The 15,252-nt window shown below is 33.9% G+C and overlaps 1 long non-coding RNA gene across 1 annotated transcript in view; it reads left to right on the plus strand.

Moving 5' to 3' along the window:
- The window catches only part of LOC145681536 (uncharacterized), a 50,075-nt gene extending 37,305 nt beyond the window's left edge, over positions 1–12,770 (plus strand). Inside the window, exon 4 of the long non-coding RNA XR_014130802.1 lies at positions 12,460–12,770. This is a non-coding gene — a long non-coding RNA (uncharacterized LOC145681536). The remainder of the gene's footprint in view (positions 1–12,459) is intronic.
- The last annotated feature ends 2,482 nt before the right edge of the window (positions 12,771–15,252 follow it).

Consider the following 15,252-nt stretch of genomic DNA (forward strand, 5'->3'; position numbering starts at 1 on the left):
ATTCGGCAATCCGTGGATATGGCGATTCCTTCCTTTTTAGCGTCCTACCACGGATCTCTTCGTTTAGTCGAGGCTCTTCTTCCGCAAGGTTACGACCTAGACCCAGATGGCACAATTCAAGAAGGCTCTACCAAATGGAAAAATTTAACAGATACAGATCTTCCAGAAATTAACAAAATAGGTTCTCAGGCATCTTGGTACACACCAATTGCAGCGCATTTTCTTGAACTTCTCTTACAGTCAGCTATTGCTCCAGAGGATAAAGCCAGGATTCGTGCTGCCTCATACCTACATGCTGGGGCATGGTTGAATGCAATATCCTCCCAACCATTAGGTCTTCATATGACTAATGAGGCATTTCGAATCTCTGTTGCCTTAAGATTAGGTGCAGATATTTGTGAGCCACATCGCTGTCCAGCTTGCGGGGATCAAGTTAACCAACGTGGCCTGCATGGCCTTTCATGCATGAAGAACATGGGTAGACACGCTAGACACTCCTCTGTGAATGATATCATTTTACGAGCCCTTACCACAGCTGGAATTCCTTCAATACGTGAACCTTCAGGATGTTGTCGTTCAGATGGTAAACGACCTGATGGCATGACATTAGTTCCTTGGTTGAAAGACAAATCACTAGTATGGGACTTTACGTGTTCAGATACATTTGCCCATTCAAGTCTCCCTTTAGCTGTTATGAATGCTGGAGCTGTTGCTGGTCGTAGAGAAGTAGAAAAGCAAAGAAAATATAACAATCTCCTTGATAAATTTATTTTTTCTCCAATTGCCATCGAGACTAGTGGTGCTTTGGGATCTGCAAGCCTTGATTTTATTAGAGAAGTAGACAGATGCATTTCTATCGTTACTGGAGATATTCGTCCAACATCTTTCCTAATTCAACACATATTTATTGCTATCCAACGTGGCAATGTGTCGTCGGTTCTTGGCACTTTACCACATGGAAAAGAACTAGATGAGGTATTTCTTCTCTAACACAAAGGACAACACTGAACATTTATACAACTGGACGACATACTATACAAATAAGGTGTAATATCATTGGATGGCGTAGAAAAGCAAACAGTAACACTAGATATGATGCCATTGATAGGTGGTTTTCTCCCCTTCCTTTGGTTCGACTATCCAAATATATTTCCTGTTGACTTAATCATTTTTTCTTAATTGTTTCGTAAATTTATTTAATGCAATTGTTACAATTTTATTCAAATTATTATATTTTTCTGTTATTCTGTTAGCAATTATTGTTCCATTCCTCATTTATGCCTGTTGATATAAAAATATTTTTACATTAATTCCTGTAAACCCGAAGTTTTTCAACATTTAAAAATTAAGTAGCTTAGAATGTAATATGGAAAACGTTACTATAATACCATTTATTTCTGAAAATGTGACGACGCACTATCATGCAGACATCAATCCACTCAATGGCAGTAAATACAAATAACAGGTAACGTAAACTTTCATCAATGCTCGAAATCCGAATGTTCACAAAGTCTAAGATTTGTAAGATTTTATCTTCACCACTTTGTATGTCTACATACAGTGGCGTCGGAAGTATTTTTCAGCTGGGGGGGGCAAACTGTTGTCTTGAAAATAGACACGGTAATGTAACATAGGTAAGAATACAAATATATGTTTGTAATGTAACAATAATTTGATTTGATTGGTTAATAATAATAATAATAATAATAATAATAATAATAATAATAATAATAATAATAATAATAATAATAATAATAATAATAATAATAAGAAGAAGAAGAAGAAGAAGAAGAAGAAGAAAAAGAAGAAGGAGGACGAGGAGGAGGAGAAGAAGAAGAGAAAGAAGAAGAATATAACTTAATGAAGCTGTAAACAGTTTCGTGAGAGTGGAATTTCCATCTATGAGAGGCATCTTAGTTTACATCTTTATATTAATTAATTCCGTGTCAGTTTTGTGCTGGATTTTGGTGTGGTGAAGAAATTTTCAACCACTGAAATCAGAATTAAAAACACATAAAATTGTAAAATTTGTACTGCTCACAATGACTATTTGTAAGTACAATTTTTACCATTTTATATACTGGAACATATTTTTAACTGTATTGAACGTGGTCACACGGACACTATTAAAGAATCTTAAAGCTACTTAAATCACTTGGAAATGAGGAAATTAAAATTATATTTTTTAAAAATCCAGCTCTAGTGATGCAGTACACCGTAATATTAGAAATTGCTATTTAGAACTACAAACTTTGTAGCACTTTGTAGTAGAAAGTAACTTGAACATTATAAAACAGGCTACATAATCAAGTAAAAAATAAGAAAATATATTTTTTCTACTTACTTGACTTAGTGCCAGAAATGGAAAAATTGAATTTTCACTAAAGAATTCTTAAAATTTATATAGAAAATTCAATTACACTAATTATCCAGAGTTATTTGTATTTTTAAAACACTTACTTCAGTATATCCAGTTTGTTATTACATTTACCTCTCTTCCTAATCTCATTATATTCACTTCACTTCACACTAATAAGGTACGACACAATTAATAGGGAATAATTCAAGTTTATATTGAATTTTATGTACTATTTTGTAATTTAAATAATTGGTTATATAACACACAACATTTTCACTTACGCAATTCTACATTTATTTCTTTTCAAAAGTATCTTTTCTTTCGTTTGCTTTTGATATGAATTATCTTGCAATGGTGTTTAAATCTAAGTCTGGTCGCTACACATAGAATCTATGCAACAACAGCAGATGAGCCAATCTTTCCTGCGTCATGGACGTCCTCAAATATGTCTTTGGACGACGCAAATAGCTGAATGATCTTTCGCAAATGCTCGAGAAGCTAGCATAGTGAGAACGAAAGTCCCTAGACGAACAACTTGGTCGAGAAGACTGCGAACAGTAGGGGTTTCAGCACTAATAGTTTTTAATATTCTGGTGGTCGCCAGCGACTCAGTCGTCATCAAAATAGGTGGAAGCAGCTTGAGCTGAGCTCATAATCTCTCCAGGTTAAAATCCGACGCATGAACTCTCAATTCCTGCTTCAAATAATCTCTGGAGAGAGGCCGACCAGCACATATAGCTCCTTCACAAAGTATCTACTAGAGTTTTATGAGTTGTTTGAGGCCTGGCTGATTGAAACGACGATGCACTTCATTCAACAAATAGTCAATAATTTCGAAGTACATTTTTGGAAGATCTGATAGAGATTCTAGGGTACCTGCTATAGAAGGAGTATCAGTCTGCTGCAACCTAATTGGCGTTTTGTTTGATCTTGATGACGTGGGCAATTTTAAGTGTAGTCTGTCTGCATTTTCCTTTGCTTCCTTTTAGATGTTTTCAAATAAACTGTCCGTTCGTAGGTTTCTCAGAGTATCCTCTAGATAGAATTGCTGCTGCTCTTTTAGCTCCAGAAGCAGAAGTTTCAGAATTTTGAAGCACTTTCGCCAGTTGTTCCCAAGGTACAAAAGCACATATACTGACTAACAGAAAAAATATCATTCCGAATTTGTTCATTCTTTTCAAATACCTTTTTAGAATTACTTTCTGATCATCATTTGGACCACTTGTATTACTGGTGCTTTGAATTCGTTTATAGTAGATTGAAATCTGATTAGAGATTTTCGTCTAACACAGCAGCGAGTAGGACAAAGAGGCAGCAAATGTTTAGGATTACTTTCGTTGATAGTTTTACAGGGTTCAAGAACAATGTCGGCATATGTTGTCTATCGTTTTGCAGAATCCAGGTTGATGTTTCAAACGTCTTTCACTATGGCCCGTACGTCACACAAAGATTCGCATTTTCGTGCTACTTCCTGCAATGGAAGATCTAATACATGATTATTGCAATGAATGTATACAGCTTTCGGATGTTGAGTCGAAATTATCTTCTGCACACCATTCACTCGTCCTGACGTAATAGCTGCACCATCATGACACTATTCGCGTATATTTTCTAAATTCAGGTTAAGTTTCGTTAGAATAGCTTTGATCGTGAATTCTGTTTGTGCCATGTGGGGTGATCATTCCCATAAATATTTTGTTGGGTTTGATGAATCAGTCAATACAGCTCACACAGAGACAACTGTTCTTTCTTTGAAATATCAATCGTGGAGTCGGCTATGATTGCATAAAATGGAGACTCTTTAACTCCTGCTACCAAGTCTCTCTATATTGCATGTCACATAATCTTTAAAATTTCATTCTTTCAATCAGCACTAAGCCAGTTATCCCGTCGATTAATCCATTGATTGAGAACAGGCACATCCATTTTTCTTTCAGCCAGGAGTTAAATCAAATTATCCGTACTATGCAAATGTCCACTGATTGCTTGACCACTGCGAGCTAAATATCTAAGACTACTAGTTATTATAAGCAGTGACTGTCTTCCTTATTCTTGTTTACGAACTTGGTCTGAAAGGAGAGTTGAAACAGGTGTTCTGTTTCTGCACTCATATCTTAATCCTTTCACTACCACTGGGACATATGTATCCCACGATACATTTTCAGAGGACCCGTGGTAATTTATTGCATGCTATTGCTATGAATCGAAGTTCCACTAGTAAAGAGAAGGCTGCTAATGGTTCACAGAATTGTTATGAACATTATCAAATAGACAATAGTGGAAGTGAACGTGAACAATGAAATTGAGGAACAATGTGCTAGTGATAAAGCAGTGGTTGCATGTACTGTCATTTGGAAAAGGATGCCGAAATGTAAAATATTTGTAATCATAAATACGACTTTTTTTGACAATATACGTATCATAATTGAAAATACAAGATGACCATTCCTGTCACTACCACTGGGACATATAGATCCCACGTAAAAATATCAGTGGGATACATAATGTCCCACCCTTCCCACGTCGAAAAACGAAACGGCGGAAAATATTTTTTAATATATATATTTATATGTTTGAAAACAACTTAAAGTAGCCATAATAATGTTTCTCACTCCGAAAAAAAATTATAGTGAAAGGGTTAAACGAATGAAACGACAATGGAGTTCACATTTTTCTTGTGCTCTGAATTATTAATCCTACCTTATACATTTTTCCTCCTCACTATAAAACTTACTGCACTCTGCATATTGTTTGTAAGAACATTAATTTAACTTTATGGAAAATGTATTTAGGCCCTAAATGTCCTGTTATTCATTTAAACTGTTATATTTTTTAAATTTAAAAATCTCGCTCGACGACTCGTTTCATATTGCAGACTTACGATTACTTAAACAACAATTTTTTAAAGAATTTACAGTGTTTTGAGAATGTACACCAATGGAAATAAAGAGAATTTTCAATTATTTTTCCTAACTCTTTCTGTCTAACATGTGGGCAGAAAAAGCGCCCGGTCCCTTGTTTCAAAGAGAAAGATGAATCTGGAATAGAGAATTTTTTCACATTACCATAAAAAGCAAAATTTAGTTCTTATAATCAGTGTTGTGTGATGTTTTTACAGTCTGAAAGTGAGGGGGCAAAACGAGTATCTTGCCCCATCTGAAAATTTCAGGAGGGGCAACTGCCCCCTTGCCCCCCCGGTTCCGGCGCCCCTGTCTACATACAAATATATTTTCTTCGCCGAAGGCGAATATTAGTGGAAAGAAAAAAATCTGAAATACCGGTATCTATGTAATGTGTGTAATCCTATGTAATTCCTGTTTAATGTATATATGATTGCGTTAATGTGTATGTATTTACGTATCGAGTGAGGAGAAATTTTAGATGTTAGTGTAATATATATAAGATGCGGTATGTGTGTAGAATGTAATGTTTAGATGATTATGTGACAATGTTTATGTACAGACTCGAACAATATCTTGTAAGTATATTCACTTCCGGAGCTCATCCCATACGCATGAACCAGTTGTTGAAGCCTAAGGGGAGAATAAGACAGGCAATCCACTCGACTTGAACTCTGGACATATTAAAGACAAATCACTGACAAATTGGGTGTTGGACTGACACGAATAGGTGTTTATGAAAGGAACTAGAGAGAAGTATGTTGACACAATACTATGACGACTAACGAAGGAACTCAAGCCTTCATAGGTACGATGTAACTAGAATAGACTTACAACTTCTATACAAAGGAAATAGCTAAAATTGTTATATTATAAGTAAACATGAGACTATAAATAAGTGAACGAGTGAATGTATGAAATATCGGTATTTAGGTAAATCAATACCTTCTTAAAAAGAAATATAAACCTTTTAAATCTAACGAAGTTGCATCCTAAATAGAGAAAGAAAAGAGGGACGTTGAATTCGTAAAATAAACAAACCCAAGACAAGATCGTAACTAGTATAGAATTACCATAAGATTTATATATATATATATATTTTAAAAATCTTAAAACCCCGAAATATTATCTATTTCCCTCACCTTCTACATACTGAAATAATGTTTGTGGGGAAGGATACTAAATTTCATACTCCTATAAACTTTGCATAATGCATACACAAAGATATAATGCTAGCCAATAGAAAAAAAGTAAAATAAATTTCAAAATTTCACAGTCGGGATTTATACAGTGCACTCCAGTTATGTCGAATCAAGTTTCTGTGTTAAATAAGTCATAAGGTTTATGCCTAAACATGTAAGTGTGCAAGCCTGTTATACAAAAGTTTTAAATCTGAAACCTGTACGGAATGAGGACATCTTCTGGTGAACTACAAGACATTCTGTTTCGTATAATGTGTGGCTTAGCTTGTGTGAACATGTGTATTAGTGTGAGTAGATCTTCCGGTGCAAAAGCATACCCTAATATGAGGAAAGTATGCGTCAAGAAACCATGAGTGAACTTGTGGAGGATAAAGACGCTTTCTTTCTTAAAAAAAAAGTAAATAAATAAATAAATAAAAAAAACTATAAATCATTATTCATTAAACTAAAAATATTGAAATTAATCACTCATTTCTTACATACTGATACATCAAGTTTCAGGCAAAAGATATAATTAGTAAATTAGTGATATTACGTGTACAGGATGCATGAGTTAGCGATTTTGCAGTGGCGGAAGAATACAATTTGACAAGTTATGCATTCACTCTGACTGATGGTGTGAAAATGTAAAGAAGCAACTGAACATCCCAATGGAAAAATAGCATAAACATGAAGAAATTGTAAAACAAAGTGAAATAAAGCAATATCTAAAATTATTCACAAAGTTTAAGAAAAAGTGCACGATATAAAAATGTGAAGTAGGCTATATTCGATTTTCGTGAATATTCGTGTTGGTGACTGTATTCGCGCATACATGATCCCGTCGGTTTCGCGATCAAACATGAGCTAAATAAACTACTATTAACAAAATAAAGGTTGGAAATAATAAGTTACATTAATATATTTATTCAACAATGTAATAATAATGTAAAATTCATGTAAGTATGATAAGGACAGTGAAAAGAAATGTCATAACGACAGCCCGAGAAATATATATGTTAAACGAAATAAGAATTGTTTAATGAAAGTGTTCTTCTCTCATTACATGATGAGTTATATGTTGCATGAATGCTAATTTTGTAATGTTTGTGCTTTAATGTGAATAACTAAACGAAAATCATACCGGTATTTCGTACAGTTATTCACATACTGATTCATAGCGTGTTCGGGCAATTGAACATGTTAATTACTGAATAATTCATGGTCTTGGTTCGAAACCGAATGTGGTAAAATGGAATAAAATTCCGAACAGTTTATAAGACGAAACTCGAATTGAACGTGGATAGTAGGATTTACGTTCACTGGGAACAGGAACCGGATTATTGATTCCGAACCAGCAATTCGATAGACATATTAGAAATACTAATTATTACTATAAAAATATTGCCCGAGCAAGAGACAGAACCCAGTACCGTTAAAAACAGAACCTCTCCAAATTTAGATAACAATTACTTTATTGAAAAAACAGAATTACCATCTTCAATCTCCTTGACTCTCTATATTTAGTAGGACGGTGAACGAAAGTTCACTCACCGTAGGACGTTGAAGACAGGTACTACTGTAATTTGACCCTCAAGGCAATCTGAAATATTACGTATATGTATTATTTGTTATTTCGATATTATTAACTTCATGTTACTAACCAAATCTGCGACGAAAGTTTACAATCGAAACACCCATAAAGAAAATAACACATTTGCTTCGGCACGTGAGAGAATACAAACTCACTAGTTGAGAATACACACATGTATGCTTGCACACGGTGTTTGTTCACCACAAAGTTCACTTGGCACGAACTGGGATCGAACCATGGACCTCATGCACCAGAGGCGAACGCTCTACCACTGACCAAAATCTCAATATTCAGATATGTTGGATACTTTCATGGTAACACATATAGCTTTGCAGTAGTCAGCGATGACTTGGCTCATGATAGTGCGCAAGCACTATGTGCTGTCCAGTTGATCGTGAGTGAAATATCTGTACTGCGTGATGGACATGCGTTTTCTACCCAGGCATTTGTATCTGAGAGTGCAGCCTCCCATTTCAAAAAGAGATTTCAGTTATTTGACAACGTTACAAGGAGATGGCTATTTTCAGGTGCTGGGCATGGAAAATGCTCCTGTGATGGTGTAGGGGGTTTAGTAAAACACTGTGTAATAAAATTTGACCTGTAACATAGCCTATTGATGCAAATAGAGATGCAAGAGGATTCGTTGAAACTGTCTCTACATTCATGAAGAACACATTTCTGTTTTTAGACAAGTGTACTGTCGTCGAAGAATATCGTTCAATTAAAAGGAAAGAGTAGGTGAATGTGAAACAGGTGACTGGAATTCAGTCCAGCCACTTTTGAATTGCATCACGTGAACTTTACATTGCCAGAACTGCTGCTCATACAAAGAAACCTCTTATTTTTAGTTTCGTAACCAAACCTCGATATACTGTGATGGATTTGTGTGTACGTGATTTTGTATCGTGTGTATTAGACAATCAGTGGTGGGCAGTGGCGTAACTTAAAGTTTCAGCGTCCCACCCCTGCAACGCTTAGTTATGCACCCCTACTTTCTATATATTCTGCGTCCCTGGAGCTCGAGCGCCATCACCCGTACAGCGCGGGTGCTATTTACCTATAATGGTAGGTGGGACAACGCACGTGTCACTAAAACTGAAAGATGTTTCGATCTCTCTCATGACTCCACATGGTACTGCAACTGGTTTCAAATGGTCTTCAGTGTAAAATGTTTGTATAATTCCCATAAGAAGTGTACTGCTCAAGATGGATTACCCTATTCCCACTGGACGCTCTGCTCGTCTTCACAAATTTCCAGCAACCCAAATAAAACTTACAGAAGACGTTTTTGCACAGCTGTGATACACTGACGACTGCTTACATAAAATAAGTCTTAGTAATTACTAAACCTGTTCTTGATCAATATATTTACTTACATTCTTACTATGGTGATATAACACTTTGAATGTGGAATTTAAATCAAAAGCAGTGTTGCCAATCCTACACTTTGTTCACTACTTTACTATTATTTCACAACTTGTGTAAGATGCAGTATAAAAATTCATATCTGTCTTCGTAGAAAAATAATACGAAGTCTGTCTTTACAGGATTGGAGAGAAATGTCGTGTGCGTGCTTTGTGTAACTTTTACGAAAATTTAAGATGGAGTTTTTGAGATATTAATTTTTGAATATAGTCCAATTTTAAAATTTTCACTTTTTTCATGCTAAATTCTCACTTGTAGGGTACAGATAGGTAAGAAATAATATTTCTATTGTAATGCCATGTTTCCATAGTATTTATTCCTAGCATAAAAGAAATCTTATCTGTTTTCATTTAGGCCCAGAAAATATCCGAAATATGTGCACAACGAAGTTTTTTCCAAGTTCAACAATTTTGTTACAGTTTATGTTACACCTATAATGTCTCTGTTTGGTATGGTTTGGAAGAGTTGAAAACAGTATAAAATAAACAACAAAAAAGGTTTCTAGCACTTTTCGTTCTTTCTTAATAATATCTTCAAAACGCCAATTCCTCACTTTGCTGCAAAAGTAACTATCTGTGATGATTTTTAAGAGGTTGCAACACTGTTGCAAATCATCAGAGACCAAAACTATTTTGTTTCTGTATTCTGGTCATGTCTATCTTTAATATATACTTTTTCATACAACTTCAAGGTGGTCATGGTACACATTTGGCTATCACGTGTAGGATTTCGAAATGAAATGAGCCTATTGGAGATTTGTTTTGACAAAGGATATACTTTCTGTAGGGTGTTTTGGGAATCTAAGAAGTGCATTCCTTATTTACGAGAAAAAAAGGGGGAGAAATCTTGTTTTTGTTCACTTTTTTTTACTCTTTTATATTATTATTAATATTTTAAGTTAGGACACATGTGAAAGATATTTTACATTTAGAAATTCTTTAGATTAAGTGAAAAAGACAACCATTATCAGATGCATACCTTCGTTTTCTGCACTGAATCAGTATATCCGCTTTTTTTTCTTTTTTTTTTTTTAATCACTGACTTTCTGGATTTGTGGTAACCTGTCAATGACAATATATTGTATTGAAATAATATAATACTGTATTGAGCAAAACTGATTTAATAATTAACAAAAACAGTCGTATCTTAACATTTCTAAAAAAATTGGTGTAGGGAATAAATTAGTGTAAGGCTTGACTTTTTGCTAATGGATGCTATAATATACATATTAATGAATTAAATAAGCACTAATCTTATATCCCGAAAGAATATTTCTTCTTTTATATAATTTCGATCCTCATTGGAGTATTCTTGCCACTGCTCCTTTTCTTGAATATTCATCCACGAAAGGAACATTTTTGAAACATCACATTTAAGATTCTGACAAAACAGTAATAACTTTTTCAAGTATCACAATATTGCGAGCAGTGATTATATTCAATGAGAAAAGGCGGAAAGGCTATTACTCACCGCAAAAAAATATGTAGCAGAATATTCTTCTACATGCAACAGATAGCACTTTCGGAAGATGCTACTTCCTTCATCAGCCTGTGGTAGAGTTTTTCAAATAGTTTATAGAACCTCACACAGCTCCATTTTTGGGCTTATGTAATTGAAAAATGAATTGTAAGCAATCTAAATGGTATATATAATTATTTAATAAAGTCTACTATTAATAACGGTAAGAAACTATGTACTAATGTTCAAATAGTTACATATGTTCTTCCAACACTACTGCGAATATTGAATCCTGTTTACATAAAACATTTTTTACCATATCCACACTTTCTCGTTAAAATATCTAAAAGAGAATTTTTCCTCTATGAATATTTTTGTTCCTACCTTTTTTCTTTTAATTTTTGGAATTTAAAAACAGTAATATTCTTTTGAAATATCACTTAGAGCCCTTGTATATCACTGAATATTTTCCTTAGAGTAAAAGAACATGTGAGGTAATCGAGGAGTGAGAAGCCTCCCACTTTATGTTTATCCAAGAACTTAAGGGAAACAGGGAATAATATTAATAAGGTTATGGAACTTCATCCTTGTTATACGAACACCAATAGACCCCTGTTTAAGTCCTTTTTCAACTGGACAAAAAACTCATAACTCAATTTTGATTAAGACAGTTTGGACCATAAATGGTATAGTACTATATATATATATATATATATATATATATATATATATATATATATATATATATATATATATATATATATAAATGCAGTAAAATTATAAAGAATTACAAGTTTAAATATGAATTTTTTATTTTTCATTGATAACAGTACGAAAAAGAAAAAACTTTCATTGTGCAAAAATTTAATCTGATTCTGGTTCTTAATTCTGCTCAAAATGGTGTTTTTCTAAAAGCACAAACAGCTTTCTTTCTCAAGCATAGAATACTGAAAGAAGCAGAATGATTGACACTAAGTGATATTGCGAAAAAAATATTAACATTTTTTGATTTCCGAAAATTAAACAAAAGACAGGAATAAAAATTTTCAGTGGAGACATTTTCCTTATTTACAGTATATCATTTATATCATTTAGATGCTTAAATTCATCTTTTCAGGACAGACCAAACTGAAGATATGTGAGGTTCTACAAACTACTTGAACCTTATTACTATTTTGTCAGACTCTTTATTGTGGTGTTACTAGAATATTACTCTGGTGGATGAATATTCGAGAAAAGGTATAACAGCAAGAGACGAGTTACTTAGGAACACTTCAGAGAAGATCGAAATTATATAAAAGAACGGAGTATTCCTCCAAGATGCAAGGTTAATGTTTATTTAATTTAAGCCTTGACTTCTTCATTTAGATTCTCTAAATTACATGAAAACTGTTTTAACCTATGAAATGAGGTATATGAATTTCTAGAACATAGTATATTCTTCTTACTTTTGCCAAACATGAGATGATTATTAATTCTGGATAATGTTAATGGAATATTATTTTAATTCATTATTGATTTTTTTTTTGTGGTTTCTTTTAGGTGTATGAATCCCATCATTGCATAGCTTTCCGTGAATATTCAATAACCTTCACGAAGTTGAGGAACCTTCATATTAATTGTCACAATTGCATTTCATAATAAATAAATAAAATAAAAATACAAAAACAGAATCATAGTATACAGGACTACATAACAACTTATATTTCCACAGAGACTAATATTTCCACTGTGTCATTTGGTCCGACTTACAACAATGCACAAAGGTGGTTAATACATGGAAGTATCATAATGTGTGCGGAAATTGTTATAGGGTTATGTTATTTTCTTAGTAGAAATAAAGTTTACTGTTGTTATTACTTTTTAATGTTTTAATGTACGGCTTGTAGAAATTTTGTGATAATTTATATATTTATTTTATATTTAAGGTTCGTTCTAAGCTATATATGTTTTGAATACACAGGAGTTATACTGTATCATACAAGGAAGTTGCTTGGAGATCTTTGCAAGGAAGTTTAATGGGGTAGCTTGTATGTATTTGGCATTGACTTGTTTCAATGTTTACGAGCTTTTTTGTGTTCTTTGTTTGTTATAAATTATTATTATTATTATTATTATTATTATTATTATTATTATTATTATTATTATTATTATTATTATTATTATTATTATTATTATTATTATTATTAGGTTGTCTAAAAAGTTTTGAACCTTCGAAGGTCAAAATTGGGAATACTGTTATTGTTATTTGAAACAATATTTTGAAACCACAAATACACCATCTTGTTTGACGACCTTCTGTCATTTGTCCAGCAACATCATAATAGTATGGTGTCATATGTTCTCCCGCTCGAATTGAGTGCTAAGTTTAATTTTACTTTTTCAGCGTATAGTATTTAGTATTTAGATTTCAAAAATTATGGGTGCCATTTTTTCTTTAACGATTTTGTGTTTTTCTTTCATAAGTTTTTCCACTTGATTTACATGCTAAGTTTAATTTTATTTTTTCAGCATATAATTTCAAAAATTCTGGGTGCCATTTTTTTCTTTAATGATTTCGTATTTCTTCCAAGATGGCGTCCAACATGGCCGTCGCGTTTTGTATTTCACACATAAACGATATAGGAAATTACGAGTTTTTTTTTTTTTTTAGTTATTCCATTGTCCTTGTTCTCTTCCGATGGTTGTCTTCATATTTCGTCCAACAAGAGCTTTTCCATTCCTGCCATAGAAAAGTAAACCTCATGTTCAGTTATCAGTGAAGCATCGCCATTTCATTATCAAGAATGCTCTTCAGCTACTCCCCAGAATAAAAGAGTAAATGTGTGATTGATAGTATGGCTATAGTGCAGTCTATAAGGAAAATGATATCAATGAATACTTGTGCAGATCTTGCAAAGGCATTTGTTGAATTCATTCAAAATATGGTAGTTGGTTATGAGGCCAGGCTATCATATATCCAATATATTTCAAAGATCCAATATGTTTCATTCAAAAATTTTCTTGCAGGCCTTATATCTGGAGAACTACATATAGTGTAGCCAAACCCAAACTATCACTTAACTCAGTATGATGTGCTTATTCCGTAGAAAATACGAAAACTCGATTTAGAGACTGTTCAAAAATTTTGTGGCCCCTGATCCAAAAACTAATTATTGGCCAAGATCGCAATCTTTTGATGCATTTTTATGATCATTCCTAATTGACAGATATTGACAATTCATTGAAAGAACAAACTTACAATATAAGGCTAGGCCAAACAATTTCCATAAAATTTTTCTCATCAAAGACACGTCAAACATAAAGCTAGTTCCCATGAAAAACTTTCTGTCACACAATGAGACGAAAGCTCAATTAACAGAATACAAAGCGCGAAAGATAGCATGAGCTATGCGAAGCGGGAGGCAGGAAGAACGCTATTCGCTGTTGAGGGTGACAGTGGAGAGAGGAGGAAGATTTTTTGGTAGTGTTTCTAACCCATGCTGATACTAACCTCCAATATAAGTGAAAACAACACAGAACTATACACAAAGAACCACGCTTCACTGAACACAAGAACACTGTGTCCGGTTTGGCTTCTTCATGTGTCTCTCAAGACGCCCCCATCTTTGTCATAAATAACTACCCCGGGAGCAGTAGCGTACGCAGGAATTTATTTCGGGAGGGGTCCAAACTCAATATGAGAGTATTTTATATTAAAATTACTAAAATTGCCCCTAAAATTAGGCTAAATGCTGAAATTTCGGGGTGTCCGGACCCCCAGGACCCAACCCTGCGTACATCCCTGCTCGGGAGGGAGGGTACTAATAGAACCACTTTGTTTTACCAGCAAAAATGACAAACTTCCTTGTATGAGGGGGGAAGGAGTTGACAGGTCTGTAGCCACGATTTCCCTAAAGCGAGGACAACTCGTCGTCCCCAGAATGAATGAATTGCATATATAGGTTGTGTTATGTGATGTAAGTTTTACTTACTTTAGCTTACGTTACGATCATCATGCATTAAAAAAAAGTAAGGAAACCTTTAATGCACGGAATGTACTTTTACATCTTGTTAAATAAATAGGCTAATTTATTGTTCAGATATTTCTAAATGAAGATGAGAAAAGGAAGGCTGCAGATTGATTCAAAGTGTCTCTGTCAGCCCTTCCCAGAAATGCTTCAAATCGCCTAATTCTAGTTCACTGTTGTGGCAGTTAGCAACACTATTAGGATTGCCCGTTCCTTTCAAGTGTGTTGGTTGCGGATTTCAAGGTCATAGCTCATGCTATCCCTCGCGCCCTGTACCTTGGGAAAGCAGTACTAAATTCTTTTGCAGCTAGTGATTTTAATGTGG

Source organism: Thermobia domestica, chromosome 3, assembly GCF_964235325.1.
Source record: "Thermobia domestica chromosome 3, izTheDome1.hap1.1, whole genome shotgun sequence".
In the NCBI taxonomy this organism is placed as follows: Eukaryota; Metazoa; Arthropoda; class Insecta; order Zygentoma; family Lepismatidae; genus Thermobia; species Thermobia domestica.